The sequence below is a fragment of the Cotesia glomerata genome, linkage group LG1 (assembly GCF_020080835.1).
Source record: "Cotesia glomerata isolate CgM1 linkage group LG1, MPM_Cglom_v2.3, whole genome shotgun sequence".
NCBI classification, from domain to species: Eukaryota; Metazoa; Arthropoda; class Insecta; order Hymenoptera; family Braconidae; genus Cotesia; species Cotesia glomerata.
Genome location: NC_058158.1, coordinates 8312801 through 8339641, shown reverse-complemented (window position 1 = coordinate 8339641; position 26841 = coordinate 8312801). Strand labels below are relative to the sequence as shown.

The window sequence follows — 26841 nt, the reverse complement described above, 5'->3', positions numbered from 1 at the left end:
CTTTTATGGCATAGCTGCATTTAAGTTGGCCGAGGCTATGTACATTTTACGAGATTTATATCTATCAACTCAGAGTACTATCTACACATCACAATTTTTTTATTTCTTAACTTTGTCGCTACTTTTTGTTTGTTTTAAATAAAAAAAACTAAAAAAAAAGAACTTTTTTATTCCTTCTGAATTTATTGATTGCTTAGTGATTCATCGATAGGTCAAGTTGTGTCGAAAGGATGAATTATAGTTTTGATAGACTCCGATATATGTATTCATACACATTAACATTATTGTGTGAGTTTTATGCGTAGATAGTTTATAGACATAAAGATCTTTCGATTAACTGTCGACAAAAAATTCTTCCTTTTGAATACTAGTGCCTTTAAATTGCATAATTTCTTATGTATACTTGTAACTTATACATAGACATAAAGAATAAAAGTTTTGACGTAAGATATTGACTTAATCTCAAAAGTATTGCGACAGGTTACGGTCCCAAAGTATTTACTTGTTATTTTTTTTAAAATTAGGATTTTTTAGCCAAATATTTAACTTTCACTTGAAATAATTCTCTATTTAATGGCCTTGAAATACATTTATTTGGTTTAATTGAATAAACTAATTTAGATAACATTAGATTTTTAAATCTAAAATAGTAAACACATTAATGATTAATGAGTGTTCTTTATTGACTTAACATTGAGTATTTTTCCGACTAGAATATGGAATAACTCCTAAATGATGTGGATACCTTGACCGAAAACCCGACTTTTAAAATGATATGTACGTATATCTATTGAAAAGTTTTTTTTTATCATTAACCTGAACTACGCATTACATACATTACATCAAATTTCATTTAACTATCAATTGTTTGATTAACTAAAACAAGATAAACTTTTAAAATAACTAAAACAAACTTTAAATCTATGTCAATTTAATTCCAGCCCACTTATTGTTTCATAATTTAATTACGTTTAAAAAAAAAGCGCCATTCGGCCATATCCGACATGGATAGGTAGATTTTTCGTTTGAATATTAAAAAAAACACGTTATTAAAAGGCAATAGTGTCCTAAAATGTATTTTTTATTATATTTGTGCAAATAACGATACGAGACCGACTACAACAAATAGATATTCAAAGACATCTACCTAAAAAATAGGATTTGTAACAGATAAAAGTCATTTGATGATAAAAGCTAAAAATTTATTTATTCTAGATTTTTCTTAATTTTCCCAACTACGAATAATAGCTCAAATTGAAGATAATTATGTAAATTTTAACATAAATTTGATAGATTTAAGCTATCTTTTACGGCCTAAAAATTATTTGAAGAAAAAGGGCCGAAATATGTTCATTGAAAAATTTTTGAAAATTTTTAAAATCACGAAATTAATTTAAAAAATCATTAAAACTAGACAAATGATAGTTTATATTGAAGGTAATTAAATGAAATTTAAGATAAATTTGATAGATTTTATCTATCTTTTACATCTGGAAAATTATTTTCATAAAATCTACAAAATTCAAAATTTTTTGAAAATGAAAAAAATTTTTAAATATCCACAACTCGTAAACTAACCGGCCGATTTTGCTCATCTTCGAACTTGATCTTGGTACTGATCCACAGAATAAGCTCACAAAATTTCATGATCGGTAGAGAATTGTGGGCGCAATCCTGCTAACATGGCGCGTTACTTATCACATATATACATAAATACATATATAAACTTTTGAGCCAAGGCCATTTTTCGACATTACTCGATTAAATCAAACATATTATGACAAAATTTTCTAAAAATTACGATATGAAACCTCCTACAATAGATAAATTTCTAAAGAAATCTACCTAATAACAATTAACAAATAAAACAATGTGAAATAAAAAAAAACTCTTGCATTAATGTGTCTTACCATTTTAATTTTTAGGTTAAAATTGTTTAATGATTCGTTCTGTTGTTAAATGAAAAGTTTAGAATAGGCCGGAATATTAGATATTACAAATGCGTGGAAAATTCATAGACTAACTAATGAAAAGTGTATTCAAAAGTTAATAATACCTAACATTGAGCAATGGTGGCTATTATATACATTATTGTTCGTTGTTTGCATAAAACCAGTTGGGTAATTTCTCTCTTTATGTACTATTGAGACTGTGACAAAAGTCTAGGCGATAATGTAAGCTTAAATTATCTCAACATAACAATAAATATAATAAATAATATTAAATGTGTGTGATTTAAGTTTGTACGTAGTACAAGTTGATGTTCATGCTGATAAAATATAAATATTGCTTCACTATCAAATAATGTGATTAATATTTTCAATGAAATATAAAGCAAACAAAAATTCAAGGCTATTTATTAGTGTTTATTGATATCTACACGGAAAGAAGATTGAGGCAATTTTTACTATTTTATTATCGTAATTTTTATTAAATAAAATAGTACACAGAAAAAAAAATTTTTTGACTGGAGAACAAAATTCTTGGCTCAAGAAAATTTTCGGGTGCCTGAAGGAAGAGCGAAGTTGTATTGGCCGAAGTAAAAATTTTTCGAGAAATTCTATTCTTAGTGGAGGTCATTTTTTCTTGATTCAAATTATTATAAATACTTGATACAATAAAATTTTATATTTGATCAAGATTTTTAGATACTTTAGGAAAGCAGCGCCACCTACTTCAGCTGAGAAAAAAAATTTCTCACCTTGAGAAAATTTTTCTCTTGAATATTTGATACCCATTTTATATTATTTTAGCGTGCAATTATACATATTGAATGAAAAAAAATGATGAAATATTATTTGATCTTCCCATTTGACATGTTAATCAATAAAAATGTTAATGAAAATTTACTTCTATCTTTATATTTAATTTTTTGGAGGAAGAGAGAAATTTTCTCAAGACAAGAAAATTTACTTCTATCAAGAACTAAATTTTTTGGAGCAAGAGGCTGAATTTTTTCAAAACAACAAGATTTTCTTGACGAATAAATTTTCTTGGATCAAGATACGTATTTCTTATAGCAAAAGAATTAATTTTGTTGGAATAAGTGAAATTTCTTGTGTCAAAAACATTTTTTTTCGCTCAAGAAAATAATTAGGAAGAAAAATATTTTCTTGGCTTAAGTAAACCTTTTTTTCTGTATAACGGTATACTATAATTCTTATTAAATAATTATTATGATCCACTATTGTAAATTTTATCTAACAAACAAGACCAGCAAGAGACTTAAAAAGTCGATTACTATAGAGCAAATTATACAAGATGAGTTAGTTAACTTTACAGTCCAACTATCGTAAAAATTGACAGTTGGTTTTTTTAAAAGAAATTTTAGGGAGAGAGAGAGATAGAAGGTTGGACTAATTGGTACCTTTGCAGTAAGCGAAAAAAGAATTCGGAACTTTCGTCCTATCCGGGAATCGAACCCAGAACTCTTACACTAAGAGACAATTTTATTTAATAGTAATAAAATTTTATTCTTATTTAATAAAACGTTTATTCGAATAATAAAGGGGAAGGGGAAGTAAACAAATAGGTTATGTTAGAATGTCTCGTTGTAAAATCTTTATACTATTTATTTATTGAGATATTTATTAAAAGATTTTACTGTGAAAAAATATTTGACTATTTTATAATTAATTGATGAGTATTAATTTTTTTTTGAGATTAGATTTGTTTCAATGACTTAATATTCGTATTAATGATAGCAAATGAAAGCGACGCTCGTGGCTATTTTAATAAAAATATATTAGTATTTGAGAAAATTTTATTAAATATTAATAAAATTTTATTCATATAAAATATAATTTTATTAATATTAACTAAGTTTTGTTTTTAAGTCCAAATAAACTTTTTCTCTCCTCCGGGCAGAAAGCGTCAATTTTCCGCCCGCTGCGCTAAATGAAAATGCCGCTTTCCGTCTCCGTCGAAGAGAAAAATAGTATTCTCACCACGGGCAGGAAATAAGAAAGCCTCAGATCACATGTTTGTCGACCTCGGCTTCGCCTCGGTCAACAATTACATTTCTTATTTTCTTATTTTTTACATTTCTTATTTTCCTGCCCTAGGTAAGAAATATACTATTTTATTACTATTAAATAAAATTGTCTCTCAGTGTAGTTGGTAGCCAGAGATTCTCTCTTTACGCTATCCGAGCGTAAACTACTATCAACGTCCTTTAAATTTAGTAAATTTTCTTCTAAAATATTTCACAATTAATAATAATGAAAGTCTAGTCCAGTTTTACAATAGTTGCATCGTAAATTTTCCCAGAAATTTTTTTCCGTGTAGTGTTTATAGATAGATATCTATCATAAACATCGAGCTATCTTTTACCAAAAAATACACAATAGAAAAAATGATTTTTTTTTTACATATGTGTGCAATGCAGGAATAAATATGACGACATTATCCATCAGTTTTATGGAAAGCTCTATATTTTTAGTGCTGGTTACATTACTATTGTATTGTTATTTAAAAGTGGAACATTTTTCAGTGATTTCTTATCGCGACAGTCGATTCGACAGTAAGCGTCATAGAAAAATGCCTCGAGGTCTCCACCTACATAAATACACTCGTAAATATACTGTAGATTTTTCAGTGTACTTATAATGTCCATATAATACCTTTATGGAACGATCAATGTTATCGTGTAATAGAAAACACTTGTTATGCTCTATTATCTCAATCGCCGAACCGAATCTTTCGGACACAATAAAAATTATTTTTAAGTAAAAAAAAAAAAAAATATATATAAAAACAAGCTAAATTAATTTATCTCTGATGATTTATATTATTTTTTCAATATTTTGTTTCAATTTAATTTATCTTTCTATTAATTTTATCATCTTTCGAGCAAATAGAAACTAATTATGCAATTCGAGTTTTAGTAATGAAAAAAAAATTTTTTTTTTCTAGCTGTGTATTGATTAATATTTTTACTATAAAAAAATATTTCCAATACAAACTTGGAGATAAAGAGCGTCCTATCTGCTCGTGAAATGCCGTAAGCCTGGTACTAAAAAATAAAAAAAAAAAAAAAAAAAATAGTGTACACAATGCGAGAAAGAGAAGCATGTTGTCTTGTAATAATAGTTTATATTTTTGCAGTTGCATCAAGGAGCCGCAAAGCTGAAGAAAGAAAAATTACGTGCTGGTACATAATATAAACTGAGCAAAGTATATAACACCTTGATGTGTTTGATATAGAAAAATACAATGAAAAATAAAAAACTACTGTAGTGTAACTTAAAGGCACAAAGACGCACGTGTCGTGTAATATAACTTTAAGCCGGCATAAAAAGAGAAACGGATAAAATACACATAGAGTATGATACATACGTACATATAAATTCATAGATGTTGTATATATGCATTGAAGTAAGTAGGCCACGGTGCTTTCACACGATAAGGCCTTATCAGAGAGCAAGAGCAATGTATATACATGCGTTATAATATTCGTATATACACATAGGCTTATAGTTGCTCGCTTTTATGACACCCATGCTCATATCAATAGACTTATATACATATATAAAATATATAGAATACTTTCACATTGATATGTGCTCGTATGATCCCGAAGAGAGCTCTTCCCACGCGTACACGAATTTGTAAAGCTTCGCGTGAATAAGAGCTGAGGATTTGTAAAACCACTCGATCTTTTTTTTACCTCATTCACCGGCGCATCTTTTTCGCTCTTTTTTTAAACGTCAAAGATGAAAGAAAGCATTCCTCTCGGCTTCTTTCTTTCTCTTCATTCTTATTCTTGTCTTCTATATATTTGTGTCCTGTGTTTGAGCTTGTGTGACGTGTTTAGGCGAGAGGGCTCGTGCGTTCCACGTCGAGGGTTTTCAGAAACCACTCGACACCTAAGCCTTTTCTGCTCCTTTCTTCACATCGAGTCTTTTTAACCCTTCATCTCATCATTCTTTCCAGACAACTCTTGTAATACTCAGTTATATATTTTCATTTTTAATAAATCCAAGTTTGCTTTAATTTAAACAATTTTTAATTAAATTAAGTTCATTAACTCTCGAGTGAGTTAATCGTAAATTCAATGACCGTCTCTTTTTTTTCATGCAAAAATTTCTCGTGACAAAAATTCTCAGCAATAATTTCTTGTACAATATTTTTTAAAGGCTTTATTTCTAAGTGTCAAAATTTATTTGGTATTATTTTCTTATAGAAAAATTTTAAATATTTATAGCTTATAAGTTGGGGCATAATATAATAAATGTGCCCTTATAATAAAAGGGCACAATACGGTAACAAGCTTACACAGAAAAAAAATGTTCTTGAATCAAGTATATAATTTTGAAGAACTTAAGGGGCCATGAAAGAAGATTTGATAAAATTTTTATGAGATGATTTTTGGTGCATTGTTTTGAGCTAAATTTTGGACAGTTTTTAATCAAATTTAAACCACATATAAAAAATATAATAATAAAAGCAGGGAACTAATTTATATATGAAATTTTTACAAAAAAAAAATTAATTCATAAGAATAATATCCACTTGTTTATTGATAATTACATTCGGTGCATTATTATTAATAATTGTGATTATAAATAATCGGGTTTATAAATTTTTTATAACTTAGTAGTGACAAAGAATGCAGGGAACTCTTTTTTATAATCATTGTTTCCATAAAATAAACAAAAATTCATTATTTTGACGTAGATTTCTGTAGGCTGTATAAAGTTGCGATTTTTCTTATGAATTAATTTTTTTTTTTGTAAAAATTTCATATATAAATTAGTTCCCTGCTTTTATTATTATATTTTTATATGTGGTTTAAATTTGATTAAAAACTGTCCAAAATTTAGCTCAAAACAATGCAACAAAAATCATCCCATAAAAATGTTATTAAATCTTCTTTCATGGCCCCTTAATATTCTTGATTTGAGGAGAAAAATTCTTGGTTTAAGAAAATTTTACTTGATTCAAGAATTTTTCGTCTTGATTGAAGACAATTACCCTCTTCAAAATTACAGTAGCGCTCAAAAGTATTTTGACAACATTATGCGTTAGTTTTTTTAAACAATGTCAAAATACTTTTGAGCAACCATTTTCCTAATATTTTAAAAATTAAACTTTCTTTTTAAAATTCTGTTTAAAATTCTGTTGATTATTCAAAAGCTGTTAAAAAAATAAATAAATGATTATTGTGTTTCATATTTATTTTTAATCAAACCACTAAATATATTTGGCAGAATACTTTTGAGCGCTACTGTATATTCTTGGTTCAAGAATTTTTATTTTGAATCAAGTTAATTTTTTTTCAGTGTATGTGTTGGTCTAATATTGAATGTCTAATGTTTTGCATGAGAAATTTTTGTCTCAAGAAATTATTACGGATTAATAAAGACACGGAGCCCGTAAATTAACATTGAATTTCAAAATAATTTTTTTATTAATACCTAAGTTCTTAAATTGAGAAATTTGTGCTTAAGGAGGTATCGTGAAAAATCAATTTTCTTACAAAATATTCTTCAATTTTTGAATACTCGTACTTTTAAGTATTCTCTATCAGGGTGCGTCAAAATTTAATCTCTAAAAGCAACATTTTAAAATTGAATTTTTGAGTTCCGCCTTTAGCAGGGGTTAGGTTTAAGTATTTCCTGAGATATTTTGATGTGTCAGGATTTATTTGATATATCAAATAAATCGTGACACACCAAAATATATTAGTAAATACCCAAATGCAGCTCCTGTTAAAAGCGAAACTCAAAATTCCAATTGCATGCCTTAAGGTAGTTCCAGCATGAAATCACTTTTCGACAGATTCGGCTGAAATTTTTTTTACGGGTTCAGAATAGCTTTATTTATAAATTCCTAAAATTTCATAATTTTTGACCGTTTAGATCGCGAGATATTTAAAGTCAAAGTTGGCGATTTTGAGGGTCATGTTCCATTTAAAGTATATAAAATGTCTGGTCTCTACAACTATTTTTTATTATATTAAAAAATTCTCTCGACAGAATTGGAAAAAAATTAGGAGAGTGTTGAAAAATGTTTTTAGAATAAGTTAAGAAAATAAAAATAGCACCTCACCGTTTTGTTATCGAGATATAATAATTAAAAGAAATAATTTTCGATCCATTTCTAACCTGCTCATTGAACAATTTATAGCGATTCGGCAACGCCGTACGCAACGCTCCCTGAAATAGTGTAGCATAAAAAGCGGGAAATTCAAATCTTTCACGGTTTTCAAGAGCAACGTTGCCAGATCACTAGACTAACAATATGTAATTGTATGTGTGAACGTCTGCGTGCCGAGGCTTTTAAATTTTTGTCCATAGTAAATGCTCTGACTATACTATACCACGCTGGAACTACGTTAAGCGCGAAGCGCGCAGGTATGCTCTACTCTCGCCTAAAAATCGTAATTTCGATTAAAACGTGATTTTCATAATTTAAACGAAAAAAATTATGGATAAAAAGCATATTGAAATAAATAATAGTAACTACAGAACACGTTAAAAAAAATTTTCTTATCGATTAAATAAGATTTCTCAGAAAAAACTCGTTTTTCTGATAAATTAAATGAATAAGAGCGTGGCATTCACGGGAGCACTGGGCTTGATAACACCACAACTTTGTCAAAAATAACTTTCACGATTTAATTTTTTTTTGTTTTATTCCTGAGGAAGTTTATCAAAACCCTTGTGAAAATTGCGTGTCAAAATAATTCCGTTTCGATACAGTTAATTTTTTTCGATTGTCAGTTCGGTGACTTTTTCTGCGATTTTGGCAGCCATATATATTGTTTTTCATAAACAGAATTGAAATAACTATAAAGAAGCAAAAACTATACATACATGATGGTATAATTACTAACTGTTTTATCATCTGTTAAAATTTTTCTTTAGCTCGACCTACAGAGGGGATAATAATACTCGCGGGAAAATTCAAATTAAAAACAAATAATTTTTGTTATGATCTAAATAATTTATGTATGACATGAGCGCTTAAGGCATGCTCATTTGGATTTTCCAAACTTTTTTAAAAGGTTGCTTTCGAAGAATAAATTTTGACGCATTCTATTCTCTATAGGAATAAATTTTTGTTAATAGTCCTTGCATTGCTAATTTTCAAAAAAATATTTATTTACAAAATTAAAATAAATGTACCGAAATAATATTATTAGAATATATAAAATTAATGTTAATGCAGTGTTATCGAAAGCGAAAGGTTTTTAAAATTACCTTGAAACTTTCGTGTTCGCGCAATGACTCGCTTTCACCGGTTTATTGACATATCTGTCTGTTCACCAGGCATGAAGGTTCATTGTTTGGATTTATTAATTTAAACGAGGGTAAAAAAATGATAATACATCTATATAAATCCGACAAAAAGTTTTATCCGTCACGGATTAACGCGACGACTCTTGACTCTTGTCGACAAGGCTGATAATTTATTTATTATAAAATATATAATCATGATCTATAATCTGGGAGCCGGCATTGGTTTACTCCTAGTGTTTGTTTCTCTATAAAATAAAAAGGACGTCAAAAGATAATAAAATGATACATATATTTGATTACGTTAACATGCGATAAATAAATTATCATATGTCCTCGGACTTTCTTCAGACTAGTCCCGAGTCTTCCCTGCTCTGATGTTAGTGTAGCTGTAATATCGGGGCGATGGAGAAGGCTCTCTCGATAATAATAATAATAATAATAATAATAAATATCTATGTATGCATTGATACGTATTTTTATAAGCCTTTGTATTTTATATGTATGTGTACTGACATGTGCACTCAGTGTCCCTGGAATATTGCAATAGCTGCAAATATATGAGTATGTAGTCTATGATATGTTGACGAAGACAACGCCAACGACGACGATGCTAACTAGATGCACAAACAACAATGCCGAGACCTTGAAATTGCAATAGTGCGAGACATCGAATATATAAAATGTTCGCATAATGTTATTATGCTCTTTTATTGCGTAAGAGAAGATATATATATATATATATATATATATATATATATATATATATATATATATATATATATATATATATATATATATATATATTAAATATGCCGAGTAATAATATAATGATAGAGTATCATTACATCTATAACAAATATACCTAAGTTTATTGTTGCTTTGTTAATGTCTGATAGAACGAATTTTATTGTGAGAACATTGACATTAAAAGTTTAAATATAGAGTAAATTTTAAATAATATTATATTTTTTTTTTTAAATATGGATTTAAATAATTGTTTATGTGGAATTACAGAAATAATAATATTCCTCTCTCTTTCATTTTTTATGGACGTGTATTACTCAATAATTTATTTGTAATGAGAATCATGTATACATTCAATAGAAATCATTAAAATATTGAGTCACAAAGTCATAAGATACTTTTTTTTTTTTTATTAATTGAAGAAAATTTTATTTTTATATTGTTTAAAAAAAAATTTAAGTGAATATTTACAAGTGGGGTAAATCATTTTAATTTTTATTTTTTTGAATGAAATTTTTACTTGATTTTATTGATATATTTTTTTTTAAATACATAAAAAATTAAAAAAAAAAGTTGATTATTACAATTTTAACAAATTTTAAAAAATTTATAAATTTTTTAAAAAGTTGTGATATTCAACTTTTTTTTTCAAATCGTTCGTTTTTTTATATACTTAAAAAAAAAAATATTTATAAGAAACATCAAAAAAAGATAAAATAGAAATATTAAGTCAAAATTTTTTCCAAGGCAAAAAAGCTATTAAAATCTATTTTTTTCTTTCACGACATTCTTATCATAAATGCGCCATAATAACAAGCAGAATCAAAAAAAAAATTTGAAAATGTTAATTTTTCACCTAGCTTATGGCTCAAAAGAATCCCGAAAAAAATAGACCCGGAAAAAATTTTAAAGTTTTGAAAAATTCAGATTATTTCATTAAAATTATTATAAAATAAAAATTATAATAATAATAATCATAATAACCTTTTTTTTTTTTTTTTAACAAAAAATGAAGCGATCATTCTGGAGGTGCTTGTTTTTCAGAAAAATTGTGGGGCTGGATATTATAATTCTTATTTTATAATAATTTAAATGAAATAATATGAATTTTTCATAATTAAAATTTTTTAAGGGTCTATTTTTTCCGATTACCGGCTCAAAATGGGATTGACCCCACTTGTAAATAATTACCAAATTTTACTATTAAATTTTATTTATTTAAATAAAAAATAAAATAATTTTTAAAAATAATTGGCTTGATAAAGAAAATTATTTATATTAAATATCAGCGTACAAAAATTGTACCTAAATTAATTTTTTATCCACTAAAAAAAGAAACCATTAATGAAAAAAAACAAATCGCTTTTTATTATAGTCAATAGGCGGAGTTATAAATTTACGATTAATTTAATTGCCTTTTAAAAATAATTTTATCATTTTATAGTTAGGCACAAAAAGAAACGTATTATATAGGAGGGTACAAAGATTAATTGACTTTAAGCTTCTGTAAAATAATAATTAAAAAAGTGTATTTTTTTTTGTCAGATAAAAAGTTTTTTTTGTCAGATTTAACTACAGATAAAAAAACTTGAAGAATTGGTTCCAAGTATAAGTGAAGCCACGCCTATTAAAGATATCCACGGTAATTCTGCAAGAGCATAAAGTTTTTCATAGAAATCACTGACAGGCGCCAGCAGGCAAGTAAAGAGCTTCACGTTTGCCGTGGGTTCATATTCCGAGAACCTCCACACACTATTGATAAAAAGTAGTTTAACATTGTCAAGTCGTACGACAGTTTACTTGGGCTTACTACAAACTAGCTCCTCAACTTAAACGCTTCTTCCACCTTTACTTACACTCATTACATGCTATTCACTCGAGATACGTCAGCGCTCGGTCGCTCGCTCCAGAATAAGAGAATACGATCGATTTATCGATGGTCAAATCGTGAAGCGACTATAAATTATATCAATCAAAAGTAAACTCAATTCTAACTACACTAGATGTAAGTTAGTGCACTGATAGAAGGATTTGTTTATAATTAATAAGCTTTAATAATTGTTAATAAATTATTTTTTAAATACGATTTATTAAATGTTAATAAATATTTGTCAACAGTTAACAAATATTTATTAACAGTTAATAAGTAATTTATTAAGTACAATTCATTAACTGTTAATAAATATTTATTAATGGTTGATGAATATTTGTTAACTGCTAAGAAATATTTTTTTAAAATGAAAAGCAAAAATTGCAATTTTCTTTTGACACTTTTTATAACCCTATAGCTGGAATTCATGATAATAATTAAATTCACTAAATAAATTAACGTTTTTAATATTTAAAAATATAAAAGATAATTATGAGCTTGATAGAATTTGGTATTTTACAATAAACATTATTATAATGTAATATAATTAATGCAAATAATTTATTATGATGATTTTTATTTATAAGCAATCTTCATATCATATGACATTGCAAACGAAACAAATTCACTCAACAAAATATTTATTAACTGTTAATAAATATTTTTTAACTAGTAATAAATACTTATTAACTATTAATAAATGTACTTTCCTCCCAAATAAATATTTATTGAATCTTAAAGAATATTTATTAAAATTTAATAAATTAAATAATTGTTTTCAAATAAATAAAATTATTAATCCTTTATTAAAAAGTTGATGTGACGTTTTCGTTGTCGTCGCTTTCCGTTGCTATGGTGATCACTTTGGCAACGGTTACCATGGCAACAGTTACCATAGCAACGGTTACCATAGCAACGTCTACTATGGCAACGGTTACCATAGCAACCGTTACTATGACAACGGTTACCATGGCAACGGTTAAATATTAATGAGTAAAATTTGTAAAAATCATGATTAATTAAATTGTCGATAATAAATATTTTGACAGAAGCGCGCAAAGCGCGTTCGATTTTCCAGTAGTTAATAAATTATTTATTGAATACGATTCATTAAATGTTATAAATATTTATTAACAGTTAATAAGTAATATATTAAGTACAGTTTATTAACTGTCAATAAATATTTATTGATGGTTAATGAATATTTGTTAACAGTTAACAAATATTTATTTAAAATAAAAAGCAAAAATAGCAATTTTCTTTTGACACTTTTTATAACCCTATAGCTATAATTTATGATAATAATTAAATTCAATAAATAAATTAATGTTTTTAATATTTAAAAATATAAAAGATAATTCTGATCTTGATAGAATTTGGTATTTTACAATAAACGTTATTATAATGTAATACAATAAATGCAAATAATTTATAAAGATGATTTTTATTTATAAGCAATCTTCGTATTATATGACATTGCAAGCAAAACAAATTCACTCAACAAAATATTTATTAACTGTTAATAAATATTTGTTAACTATTAATAAATACTTATTAACTATTAATAAGTATACTTTCCTCCCAAATAAATATTTATTGAATGTTAAAATATATTTAATAATTTTCTTCAAATAAATAAAATTATCAATAGTTAATAAATCCTCTTATCAGTGTGCCAATAATAAGCACAATAAAATAAAAAACAATTTTTTTATTAATATTTCCCATCAATCGATACAATTTAAAATAAACCTCGATAATCATAATGATACTCATTACATAGATTACATTATAATACAAAATACATAACATGTCTCATACACTTGACTCTATTTAATAACAAGCAAATTGAAAATAGTACGATATTATCGTAGTCATTGAAAGCTAATTGCTGAAAATAATGTGCGCACATTCGACAAGCAATTCAGATTGGATCGCAATCACGTCTCGCTCGATTGCCTTTCGCTCACTCCTCCTTAACTATTCCAGCTTGGGCCCCTCTTTCCTCATTCTTCTCCTTATCCTGCTATGCTCTGGCTTTACTCTGTACTGATCTACATTTACTTTTTACCTCACTCTTTCTCGCTTTGTCCACAATCCACCCGATCGGAAGCAAAGGCAATGTAAGAGACATGTAGTGCAGTAGAAAAAAAAAAAATGAACAGAAATAAGCAATAAAGGCTGCAAAAAAGCTAAGAAAAGTCTGCAGACTGGGTAAGACTACTTGGTACGACCGTGAGTGTGGATATCTAGTGTAATATGCAATGCAACTTAGTGTGGTATATATACAGACAGTACAGACAGTGTAGTAGATCGTACTGCACGTAATACGCGTGACAGTGCGCGGTTGCAATACGCGAGTAGGCAACCTTGAAACTGACCACCGTCTCCACCTTCTCAGCTTGGCTCTCGTCACCTCCTTGCACACTCCACACTCTAGACTCGACTTATATTATCTCAGCTTATAACTTTGCTCTCTCACGTATTACTCTCTCATGCATTTAAGTGTTTCCGAGGATCTTCATACCCTGTTTTGTTGTTACAAAAAAAAAATCTTTAAATTATTTATAAAAAGAGAAGGCTAACATTTTTATTTTTATTTTTATTTTTATTTGGACTCTTACCTTACTCTTGCTCTCGTTTACAAGGAATTATTTTTATTTTTATTTATTTTCCTCGGTATATATGTATATATTTATCCACAACCGCTACTGGGCGGATTACATATGCGTGTTACATATTTTTTATTTGGTCCTCATCCTGCTGAGAGTAATAGTATGAACCAGAGAGGAGTACTTTACTTAGTGAATTGCAAAAACCGGATTCGCAATAAAGGTAGAGGGAAAAATAACGAAAGGGAAAATAAAGAGAGTACCTATAGACAACCATGCAAACAACTTTACCTCCGTCAAACTGGATCTCAAGCTTTATATACATAAATTTTTATAAATATATATACGAATGAGAATGCATGAGTGAAAGGGAAATTTTTTGAGACACGAAAAGGGGATGCGTGGCTTAGAGACTCAAAAAGACTTGTTCAATAAGAATACTTGTTGTTAAATTATTGTACGGAGAGTTGTGTACCTTTTTTTTATTAGGTGTATGGAGATATGTAATCGTGTATGAACGAATGGAATTGTGAGAAAATATATATGTAGAGAAGAAGGAGGTATGTGAGAAAAGGAAGTTAAAGACGCGTGGTTAGAGGAAACGGAAGTCAGGTGAAAAGGGCAAACAAAGAAACTATACAAAAAATATATGGACGTAGTTATATATTTGTGTGTGTAGGCAGGTATATACTAGTGCATATGTACTAGTTGTCTATGGATTAATATAATGAGCCTTGTCGTTAATGGTCAGCTTGGACGAAAAAATACTTTCTAATTATGATTGTTGGTAAACGGAGTTTTGTTTGATATAAAAAAATACTAATGAGCTGAGAAATGAAGAATGTGGATAGTGAGTGTGTGAAGATGAGTAAGTTTAAAATTGGTAATGTATGTGGTGATATGTGTATTGTGCTGTAAGACGATTTAATATAGGAGATAGTAAGGTGAAAGCTTACATTTTGTAACTCAATTTTGACAGGATCAACGACAGGTGGTTGTAAAGTAAGTGTGTATTTATTGAATATACTGATAAATCAATAAATATTGTGATTACTTATGTCGTTAGAGAATCAATTATATGCACTGATGGAAGGATTTTTTTTTAATAAGTTTTATTAACTGTTAATAAATGATTTTTTAATATCGTACACGGAGAAAATTTTATAGTAGAATTTATTATCTAAGGTAAAATCTATTAACTGAATTCAATAGTAGTAAATATTATTTAAATAATTATGTAAACCTTCTGAATTGTAGCAGTTACCATCCTGATGGTAACTACTACTATTATGATGGTAATCAGTAATCATAGCTTTTATTATTTTAACTAGTTACTACTATTATCAAAATCGTAATTCCTAATGTAACTTGATGGTTGCAGTTACCATCAGTAATAATAATAGTTACTATCTAAGCTAGTAAAAAATATTTAAAAAATTAAAAATCTGTGTTAGCGTGGATGCATTTCTTAATTAATTAAAAGCAGTTGTAGCGCAGTGTAGTCCACTAAAATCGGGATTGAATTAATATTTAAATTTTTATTTGTCTAAAACAAGTTTCAACGCCAAATTTTTCAAGAAAAATTTGAAATTTCAAAAAAAAAATTTTAAATCTTACAAAAAATAAAAAAAAAACATAATTTTCAAAAATTATGTCATTCAAAGTAATCAATAACAGCTCTAATATTTGGAAATTTTTATCATCTATGGATTTAAACGATTGTGTTATTACTTGTTTTAATATTTTAAAGGAAAAAATGTACATAACTAAAATATGGATGCAAATAAAGAATTTAATTAAATAAATTTATATTATTTTTTCTTTCAGAATTTTTACAATCTGAGATGATTACAGTTACCATCTTCGATTATAGCAGTTATAATTTTTAATAATTACAATTATCATTTTCTATAGTAATCATTACCATTATTAATAGTAACTATGAATTCACCTATTAATTTGTGACTAATTAATTTTATTACCATTTCAGATATTAGGAGTTAATATTTTTGTATAGTAAATAGTACAATTAATTTTTCTACGTATAGAATTTAATAATTATTTATTAACAGTTAATAAATTATTTATTAAATACGATTTATTAAATGTTAATAAATATTTGTTAACAGTTAATAAGTAATTTATTAAGTGCAATTTATTAACTGTTAATAAATATTTATTAATGGTTAATGAATATTTGTTAACTGTTAACAAATATTTATTTAAAATAAAAAGCAAAAATAGCAATTTTCTTTTGAAACTTTTTATAACCCTATAGCTGGAATTCATGATAATAATTAAATTCACTAAATAAATTAACGTTTTTAATATTTAAAAATATAAAAGATAATTCTGATCTTGATAGAATTTGGTATTTTACAATAAACGTTATTATAATGTAATACAATTAATGCAAATAATTTATAAAGATGATTTTTATTTATAAGCAATCTTCGTATCATATGACATTGCAAACGAAACAAATTCACTCAACAAAATATTTATTAACTGTTAAAAAAATATTTGTTAACTATTAATAAATACTTATTAACTATTAATAAATGTACTTTTCTCCCAAATAAATATTTATTGAATGTTAAAAAATATTTATTAAAATTTAATAAATTAAATAATTGTCATTAAATAAATTAAATTATTAATAGTTAATAAATTCTTCTATCAGTGTATCGGTTTTATTTTAATTTTACTCACTTTTAATATTTTATTTATTTAAAAAAAATCCTTGATAAATAAATTTAATTATTTTATTGGTAAAGCAAGGCAATTATTTTTATATTACAATTTAAAATAACTTTAATTCTGGTAAATAATAATAATCATTACGGTAAGTGTAATAATGATTAAATGACTTAATGAAAGGTTGAAAGTAATAAGTAATAAGAAAAGACATTTCACAAGAATCATTGCTGTAATTAATTGTTATTAAATTATTATCTACACTGATATGACTATTATGCAGTAAGTACTCAGATGTATGCTATACATTCATCCATATATATATCATATATATTATGTAGTCTTATTTACAATTTACTCTTTACGCTTGAATTACTGTGGTACTAATATACTATCTGTTGATTCATCAGCAAATATTTTTAAAATAATTGTTGTAACACTAATGCACGAGAAAGACTTTCTGCGAATAATTCAATAGATAATTTAATTACCATTGGCTTTTACTCCATCATAATATAATATGATCATAGTTGCAATTTAAATACCATGATATATCAGTACAGTACACATATGTGTGCATTAATTACATTATATCTAGAGTTATTATATTTCTCACATGCCATTAATCAGCACAGAAGATAGTAATCGACATTTTACTCTTGACTTTATCAGTTACACTAGATGTAACCTAGCTGTAGCCACACAATACACACTAATGAAAAAAAAAAATTTATATTTATATAAATAATGATTATGATAAATTGAAGGTCGATGACGAATTTATTTCCGTATTTATGTTATAAGCTTATCAATATTTATTTTTAAATATCAAATTTTTTTTTATCTACTTCAACTTCAATTTTATCTCTGAGATATGAAATTATTCATTAGTAAAAATTTCGTAATGAAGTTAAAAATTTCTTTGAAATATATTTGTTGACAAAAATGATAAATTTTACAGATAATAAAAAATTACTAGCAACCTCTTGCAGTCACTATGTGACTGCCGTGACTTGTGAATTATAAATAAAATTTTGCTTTATTAAATAATAAATTTTGTTAAATTGCACTGTACTTTTTTAACTATTGACGTTTTTTAAGATATAAGCTCATCCTGATGTTACACTCATTAAGAGCTTTACTTTGAGTACTCATAGGCATTTTTGATATATTTTTCATATATACCTATATATAATATATATTTCAAAAATATAAGCTCATCTCAATGTTATACTCATCAAGAGCTTTCATTTAAGTATCTACTTGCATTTTTGATATATTTTTCAGATATACACATTTATAATATATATAAATATATATTATGTTAAATGCAATTTGCAATGTGGTTGAGCGATTTACGTTGATTGAACTGTTCAAATATAATTCGGACTTTAATAACATATTTAAATTTTCTATACTTTATTTTACATCTATTTTTCTTCTGATTGTTTTCATAAAATGCTATACTATGTATTATTTTTGTATGGACGGCCGCAAGAAGTTTTGACTTCATGGTCGATAAATAAATAAAGAAATAATAATAATAATAATAATAATAATAATAATAATAATAATAATAATAATAATAATAATAATAATAATAATAATAATATATGAAAAATTGATGTGGGTACTCAAATAAAAGTTCTCCATGAGTGTAATGTCGGGGTGAGCTTATATCTTAAAAAATGTCAATCGTTCACAAGATACTAGGTAATTTCTTAATTATTGATATTTTTAAAGATATAAGCTCATCCCGATTTTACACTCATCAAGAGCTTTCATTTGAGTACCCACATGAATTTTGATATATTTTTCATATATACATATATATAATATATATAAATATATGAAAAAATGATGTGGGTACTTAAATGAAAAGTCTTGATGAATGTAACATCAGAATGAGCTTAAATCTTTAAAAATGTTAATAGTTCACAAGATCCAAGGTCATTTCTTAAAATTGCTCTGTACTTTCTTAACTATTGAGGTTTTTAAAGATAAAAGCTTATCCCGATTTTACACTCATCAAGAGCTTTCATTTGAGTACCCACATGCATTTTGATATATTTTTCATATATACATATATATAATACATATAAATATATGAAAAAATGATGTGGGTACTTAAATGAAAGGTCTTGATGAGTGTAACATCAGGATGAGCTTATATCTTTAAAAATGTTAATAATTCACAAGATACAAGGACATTTCTTAAAATTGCTCTGTACTTTCTTAACTATTGAGGTTTTTAAAGATATAAGCTCATCCCGATGTAACACTCATCAAATGCTTTAATTTGAGTACCCACATGCAATTTTATATATATATATATATATATATATATATATATATATAGATATATATATATATATATATATATATATATATATATATATAGATATATATATAGATATATATAGATATACAGAGTGTCCCAGAAGTAACGGACGCCATTGTAGCATCTGATAAACAAAATAATTCTGAGACGAAAAGTCCTTAGCCATTTTTTAATCAGACGCATAGATAATTAATTATTAATTAAAATAACGTCCTTTATGCGTTAGAGAGAGAGCACTAGTGTCAAGTCAAGTGCGTTCCAACGAAGACGCTTGCACGTGTGAATGTGTAAGTAAATATGTGTGACTACGTTAGCTATAGAAACCAGTTAGTCATACAGTTAGTTGTGTCTTTGTTTGGCACATACTTTACTGGACACTGGCGCTCTCTCTCTAACAAATAAAGAGACGTTATTTTTAATTAATAATTAATTATCTATACGGTTAATTGAAAAATGGCTAAGGACTTTTCGTCTCAGAATTATTTTTTTCATCAGATGCTACAATGGCGTCCGTGACTTTTGGGACACCCTGTATATAAATATATATATATTATATAAAATATATGAAAAATTGATGTGGGTATTTAAATGAAAGGTCTTGTTGAGTGTAACATCGGGATGAGCTTATATCTTTAAAAATATCAATAGTTCACAAGATACAAGGTCATTTCTTAATTATGTATCTAGAGATAGAGAATTTTTAAATGCAGCCTAAATACTTATTACCGTAAATTGACTATTGGTAAGAATGATATGAAATCTTGAAAAGACACAAATTCAAGTCAAGACTTTTCCAATGATACCAAATTTAACCATAAAAACCCATTTTATCATATAAATACACTGGCCACAACATTTTTCTTATTCTCTTAATAATACAGATAATCTAAAAAAAAAGTTCTACAACTAATTTATCTAAAAATACATTTATATTTACATTAACATTTGAAAAGGGAGCGTGATAATAGTTAAGCCAAGCAAAACCGAGGGTTTAGGCACACAGAGTTTAGTTAGGCCAAGAGAGCTATTTGTAATGTAATAGTGAGAGCTTGGTGAGTTGTGAGGAGAAAGGGAGAGTGTACAGAGCACACTGAGAACCGAGAATTATGCTGAAGTGGGAGCTAGCAATAGAGCAGTGGTGGGCGTGCTCATAGAGAAGGAGTCTCACTAATGCAATTTCAACTAGCCCGCGAGAGTGTGTAAGTAAGTAAGTAAAGAGTGTGTGGATAAATTTGTACACCAATGAAGTATAGTATGGTTGTACTACTACAGAGGTGTGCAGTAGTAGAGATAAAAGAACAGAGGGATAAAGGGTACGGAGAAAAATCAGTGGGTCGCGCGGTCCACACTCACACTGCTAACTGTAACTCCACTTAACTATTATACAAGTTAATGTAACACACCTCGTAAATCGAGATCACGGGAACTACACACGCTGCACACTAGGTCAGTGTGACCATATGATGCAGATCCAGATGTGGATGAGGCGAATGAGACGCTAAGTATACACGACTAGATAATTTAGTCTTCAACACATCTACCACGTGTTCTGTGTTGTGTTAAACCCTTTCGTTGATTTTATTTCAGATGAAAAATAATACAATAAATAAAATAATTTGTGTCTAGTGTAAGCATTTACTAATACTCAACCATCTGGCGGCTTTGTACTCGACATTTGAATTGGAGTTTCTGAAATTTAACCACTTTCCCATGGTAATTTAAATAGATAGTAATGAATTGATGGTCCCACGTCATTAATAGTTGGTCCCGAGATCCTAAATACAATGGATTAACCGCAGAACTTTGGGCTGTCTATTACTCGCCAAACTAATCCTATCCGGTTCTCCAAAAAATACAATTAGTATAATGTATAATGAAAATGAATAGTACACAGAAAAAAAAAATTAACTCAGATTCTTGAACCAAGAAAATAATTTTCAAAACTTTAATTGTCTTGAATCAAGACGAAGAATTTTTGAATTAGAAAAATTTACTTAAACCTAGAAAAATTTCTATTTGATTTTATTGATATATATTTTTTTTAAATACATAAAAAAAATGAGCAATTTAAAAAAAAAGTTGATTATCACAATTTTAACAAATTTTACAAACTTTCAAAAAAATTAATAAATTTTTTAGAAAATTGTGATGAAAAACATAAAAAAAAAAATGAAATAGAAATTTTATCCAAAAACGTGAGGGCTAAAATTTTTTTGCAACTTTTGAAGGCAAAAAAGCTATCGAAATGTTTATTTTTTACACAAACGAAAGAAAATTTTCTCCAAAATTAGTGACTTGATTCAATTAAATTAAATTTTGTTTATTATTCGCCAAATTATTCTTATCCAGTTCACTAAAAAATACAATTAGTATAATATATAATGAAAATGAATAGTACACAGAAAAAAAAAATTAACTCAAATCAAGAGAAAAATTTTTGAACAAAGAAAATAATTTTGAAGAGTTTAATTGTTCTGAATTAAGACGAAGAATTCTTGAATCAAGAAAAATTTACTTAAACCAAGAAAAATTTTATTTGATTTTATTGATATATTTTTTTTTGAAAAATACATAAAAAAATGAATAATTAAAAAAAAAATTGATTATCACAATTTTAACAAATTTTCTAAAAAATTTATAAATTTTTAAGAAAATTGTGATAAAAATCATCAAAAAAAAAATAAAATAGAAATTTTATTAAAAAAAATCTTTATTTTTTGCATAAACGAAAAAAAAATTTCTTTATTTGACAATTTTATCACTCAAATTAAGAAAATTTTCTCCAAAATTAGTTTGATTCAATTAAATTTTTTTTCTAAGTAAAGGAAAATAATAATTAGTTTTTTTTTTGTATTCCGCGTTTCTGATAGGCTTGCGATTACCACCACTTAAATTCTCCTAGCATGCACAATCCATTCTACTTTTATCTCCGTCTCTATTTATTATTGTATTTTACGGCGAAGCGGCAGTTGTCTCTATTCCACGCGTTGCTCACCTACGCGCTACCAGAATTACTGGGACTTATGCTTGTATTATTATTTATTATTTATGTATGTATAAATAAATATAATAAAATACAAAACACAAGTCCAAGGGAATATGCAACAAGCGAGACAGAGACAGGGAAAAATTTAAGTAGCAAGAGGGAGAAAGAGAGTGAGAGCAAAGAGCAGCCAAGCGAAAGAGGGCCTATTCGGTTTGCGCAAAAGTAATACCGAGCTAGGAGCCAGTGATACACACCGCGGAGACCGGAAGAGAACCCTCTAAGAGTTTATTTATTTATTAAACCTCCGTGTTATTTTTATTATTTATAACAATTATCAGTTAATTAAGTAGTAAGTGTCCAGTGGTGTGCAGACTTTAAATTAAATTAAAATTAAAATTTAATGTGGAAAATAAATTTATTGCTGCTGTGCTTGTTGATTTAAATTTAGCGGGTTCTAGTTGCGCATGCGACCAGCCGGACACGCATGCGCTGTTAGTAGAAAGCGAGAGTGACATTTTTAAGTGAAAGGAAGTAATAGACATTTGAAATTAACAGTTTTCGTAAACCTGTGATGAAAATTGATGAGCTGAATCTATCAGATAAAATTAAAAAAAATTATATTTTTTTTTCTGAAGATTTTAAAATTTACGAGCTGGAGAATTGAGTAATTGCTGGTATCGTCACTAGTGTTTTTTATTATTGGATTTATAGCTGAATCTGTACATCGTGAATTGTAGTATAGTATTATTATTACTATTATTATTATGTACCTGTGGTAGCAGCAACAGAGCGAGTTGTGTAAGAGCTGAAAGTAAAAGTTGAAACCGCCGACTTCGGCGACCGCGTGAGCGCGTTAAAATCCGACCCAAGACCGGCCAAATATCCCTTCCCATTTAGTCACTTTCGCTTGCCCGAACTTTCGTCGTTTCTCGTGTTTCTTATCTTGTTTCTCTTACCCCTTAACAGTATCGGTAGTTTATTTAAAAAAAAAAAAAAAAAAAAAAAAAAAAAAAAAAATTACAAATTTTATTTATTAATTCCCGGCTGTCCTTGAGACGAAGAAAGCTCTATTGAGAATCCTCTAATCCGTCTTCAGCCACAATACTATCAATAGTATTTATTACTAATAATAACCAGCAAGAGTTTAAATTAAAAAGTTAACAATTCAGAGGAAAATCTATTATTTTAGATTGAGATTAGTGTTTAAATAAAGTTAAGTAGTATAAAGAGAAATAATAAAACAAGTGGGAGGGAATAGTTCGTACATGCTCTACTCAGTATTGCGTAACCGGAACGTAACAACGACGAGCCAACGCAACGAGAAAGAGAGAAGAGAGACTGTCTACATTAATATTACTTGTTGTTTAAGTATTAGTTTGTTAGTTATTGTTGTAGTAATGAATGCTCTTGTGTGTTGCTGGTTATAGTGTTAGTGATAGTAATAGTAATAGTAGTAGAAGTGGTTCTGTATCAGACGTAGTAGTAGTCGAGGACGACGACAAGTGGACGGGGAAAAATAAAGAGACAGTATGATAAGCTTTAACATAACTTTAGTTTGCTCGGTTTTCATTTGTAGTTTGCCATCATCATTCACTAAATGATCTGTTCGGCCTACTTATTAACTCGCGAATTACTCTCATGATAACGTGATTGATGGTGATACATTGACGGAAGCAGTGGCGCTTCGTAAAAATATTCGTAAAAATCAGTACAGTAGGTCGAGTTAAAAATTGAATTAAAAAAAATTTTTAAAATGATGAATTACAATTTAGTGACTGTTGTGGTGGGACAGTGTCATCACGTGGATTTGCCGATGTTGTTGCGGTAGGAAACAGCCGGAAGCGATAAAAGTGGGGGCTCTGAAGGGAAGAGAGCAAAAGCCAGCATACTAGTCGAGAGCAAAAAGGGGTGTAGGGAATAAGTAAGTCGGGTATTGTAAGAAGAAGAAGAAGGAGGAGGAGGAGGAGGAGATTTAAAGAAGAATAAGCACCTCTTGTCTCTTTCTCGGTAGCTCTTGTTGCTCCCACGCCCAAGACAGGAGGAAGATCCGGAAGTCGTTGGTGCTAGTGCCGTGCGTACCGCCGGAAGAGTGGGAAGAGGAGAGCTCGTTCAGTCGGAGTCCGAGTAGAGGAGAAGGAGGAGAGCTTTGAGCGCCGCTACACCTAGCCGAGAGTGATAGCGCGCTTCTCTCTCTCCCGCAGTTGTCGTGTTGCCAGTCGGTCTCTCACCGTCCGTCGTCGTCGTCGTCGTCGTCGGCTCACTACCGTCAACATTGCCTTCTTAAGGACACTAGCTGGCTTATTTATTTATTTATCAATAATAAATAAATAAATAAATATAATTTAAAAATTTTTGTTTTAATTAAAAAAGTGCAACTGGGACTAGAATAAAATTAATTTCGGTTTTAAATAATGGAAGTTTGAGTTTTTAAAGTTTGAGCTGGCTGCAGTAACGTTTCGTAAAAGGATTACAAAATCGTCGAGGGACACTTGGAGAGAGAACGGGGAAAGGAAAAAAGAGTGAAGCCTACGAGGGAAAGTCTACGTTGCGGCACACTCTATACTTTGTCGCTGTCTCTGTCTGTGTGTTTATTTGTGCGTTCTGTGTGAGTGGATTTTTTTATTTAAATGTTTGTTTAATTAAATGTATGCATGAACACATGAGAGAGCCTCAAATCTTTACCATTGGATTTTTTTTCGTAATAACATAATAACAGAGAGGGCCAACTTATTTTGGAGTTTTTAGTTAGTTTATTAATCAACAAACTTTTAACGAACAAGTTGAGCAAGTTTAGGGCTGCTTGAATGGATTAAGTGGGGGCTTTAAAGTTTAGGAGAGCTGATTGGTTTCAATAAAAAAGTAGAAGTGGAATCAAGTGCCGGTAGAAAAGAAGAAAGAAAATCCAAATAAGTTGCTGTTATTGTTGTTGTTGTTGTTGTGGTTGGAGTAGTCCAAGGGAAGAAAAGTTTAAATACGACTCCAATTAAAGTTGTAGCTGTTGATGAGTAAATTTATTTAAAAATAGTGTACGCGTGCGCGATTGCAATAAGCGCGTTGTTAAGGAATTAAAAGTCCGCTTAAAAAGGTTAGCGGGATAAAAAAAAGTCGCGCGAAAGGATAAGAGAAAGGAATAAGAGCCTTCGAAGTCCTTGAGAGTACCCAACGGGTAAAAGTGCTGCTGCTCGCTGCTATTGCTCTTGTTGTTGCTGTTAGCTATTGCTGCCGATGCTGATGGAGCCAGCCGGCTGACCCTGGACAACTCACACATCACTGAGGGTCTTTTATTATTATTATTATTATTATTATTATTGCTGTAATTACTACTGCTGTTATTGGTACCAGCGAGAACGGTGAGAAGTTTAAGCTCCAAAGGAGGAAAAAAACAACGTTCACATTAATTTATTAATACACAATTTATTTATGTCTGATGGTTAAAACCAGACAGTGACGTACTGGATCACGGATTGGATGCCGACACGCCAAAAAATCAGAGACAACTTCTGTGAGATTTTAAGTGAAATACTCGATAAATATGGATACACGTTGTTCTGTTGATTTTATTGATTACAAAGTATATTAATTTTATTACTATATGCCAGTGAATAAAGTGCAAGGTGATGTTTTATAATAATAATAATGATAATAATTGCTCCGTTATTATTTTATTATTTAAATGTAAGTTTAATAAAATATTAAGTGTTGAGTGATCTCGAAAAAAAGTGATAACGTTTTAATAGTACGAATTTAATAAAGGAGTTATTAATATTTAATATAAATAATTTATAAAAATTACTATACATACACACTTCAATGTACGTCACGTGCTGCTGCTGGCAATGCACGATCTCGGATCACAAAGTCCCGTGGTCAGTTTATTTGGATTTTAACAATTATCATCGATTTGGTTATTATTATTGTTGTAATTATTATTTAAATCCTGGATTGGAGATGACGAGAAACACTTCGAGAGAGTCTTAACAATTTTGGAATATTTTTTTGTTTTTTGACGATTGGATTTAAATCTTCATAAATAACGCTCCATAATTGACGGAGGATTTATTGAGGTGAGTACTTTTTTTTTTATTAGCCAACTTTATATTAAGTACTTTTAATTGTAACACATTATCGGTATTAAGTAGATAAACTTTTTTTTTTTTTTTTTTTTTTTTTAATTACTAAAAATTTAACGTGGAAAAAAATGATGATAGCAAATGCGTAAAAATGGACAATTGACGCCATTTATAAATCATTTTTAGTTATAATACATTTTTGAGCTGCTTTATTAATTGTTACTTGATATATTTATATATATAATTTTTAAGTAAGTGTAATTAGATCATCAATTT

At 28.1% G+C, this 26841-nt stretch overlaps 1 protein-coding gene across 3 annotated transcripts in view; it reads left to right on the top strand.

The window, feature by feature from the left end:
• Positions 1-9106: 9106 nt before the first annotated feature.
• The window catches only part of LOC123260075 (transcription factor Ken), a 48442-nt gene continuing 30707 nt past the window's right edge, over positions 9107-26841 (top strand). Inside the window, exons 1-2 of one of the 3 annotated variants that reach the window (XM_044721008.1) lie at positions 9107-9127; positions 24881-26559. The gene's annotated coding sequence lies outside the window, so the exon portion shown is untranslated. Of the gene's footprint in view, positions 9128-23797; positions 26560-26841 lie in introns of those variants that run through there. The other 2 variants (XM_044721024.1, XM_044721017.1) reach the window with 2 other exon arrangements.